Source organism: Octopus bimaculoides, chromosome 14 (genome assembly GCF_001194135.2).
Source record: "Octopus bimaculoides isolate UCB-OBI-ISO-001 chromosome 14, ASM119413v2, whole genome shotgun sequence".
Classification (NCBI taxonomy): Eukaryota; Metazoa; Mollusca; class Cephalopoda; order Octopoda; family Octopodidae; genus Octopus; species Octopus bimaculoides.
Genome location: NC_068994.1, coordinates 57,509,982 through 57,511,622, shown reverse-complemented (window position 1 = coordinate 57,511,622; position 1,641 = coordinate 57,509,982).

The following is a 1,641-nucleotide window of genomic DNA, read 5'->3' as shown; positions in this document are numbered from 1 at the left end:
TTCTTACAATAAACAAAATATGGGAAAAAGAACTGTACATTTTCTCATCCCAGAGAGAAATCTTTTCTGCCTTTCATGATACAATCATTTTTTTAAAAAACTGTAATTATTACATTAAACTCTCACAGCGTGGAAGAGATTACAACATGCGAAATTCCATCATCCTTTTAGTTACGTTAAGACACTGCTGTGTTTCTTAGTTGAAGAGAATTATTTCTGGAAGCAACTGTCCAAATTTGAATAATTGAGCATAAATATTTATGCGAAAAAAAAAAAAAAATGAAAGATAATAAGAAAAAAAGTAAGAAAACAAAACGTGAAAATCTTCCAGCGTTGATTAAAATATGGAAGCCTGGCATACGTTATATCTTCATTTTGTCCGGTGCCAATTTTTATCAATTCTTACCACTACGCGAATCAATTCTTACGAATACAAGAATTTACCATCCATTGCTTATAATTTCTGTCTTAGAGTTTGGATGGATGTGTAATCAGAATTTTACCGAGTGAGGCTCCCATTCACCCGCAGGACATCAATTATAAACATGGAGAGTATAATAGGGGTGTGATGGCGGGTGGTAGTGGTCGTTGTGAAATTTATGCCTGATGCCATTGTAAAAAAGAAAGATGGACATAAAAATCAACAAAAGTCTCTTGGTAAAAAAAAAAAATCTTAGATAAGTAATCTACATAAATACATACATATATAAACACACACACATATATATATACATTCATATATATGTGAATATATATATACATACATATATGTAAATATATATATGTGTGTGTGAATAAATATATATATATATATAGATGTACACACACATAAATACACACACACACACACACACACGCATATATATATATATATATATATATATATATATGTATATACATACACACGTCTGTATGCGTATGTGTATAAATACACATACATATATATAATTTTGGATGTAATCATGTATATAATTATGTGTATTTATATACTTACATATATGTCAATATATATATATATAATGCATCTGTACCTTTTGACATCCTATATGAAATGTATATACCCATATAAATATAAGCATGTATGTATAAACGTATACATATACAAACATAGAAATATGTATACATATATTCGTATACTATAGGGAGAGGGAGAGGGGGAAATAGGGAGGAAGGAATAAAGTAAAATAGTCCACAATTCAAGAATCGCAGTAATGTATGTTAATTTATTCATACAATAATTTACAGATATAGAAAGCTATTTCGATCATATTGAAATCTGTATGAAGGTCGGTGAAATGGGGACAAAGAAGAATTGAAAGCATTTAAAGGAAAGAGGCGAAGCTAAATTTAGTCGTTTCCTTGAAAATTATGACCGTTTAAATAGGTAATTATATATATATATATATATATATATATGTTGTTGTACTTGGGGATGGTCATATTGCCAGTTTAGCCAATAAAAACACACGCACTGTATATTTGGTGTTAATTTGCTTCAGCTTTATATTACATTAATCTTAATCTTATTTCGGCCAGAGTTCTTTCGTCACACTTCTGTGACCTCATCAGTGGTCCTTTGTTTCCTTCCTTCTTATGTGTGTCTCATCTTGCTAAATATCAGCCATTGACAAAATGGCTGAT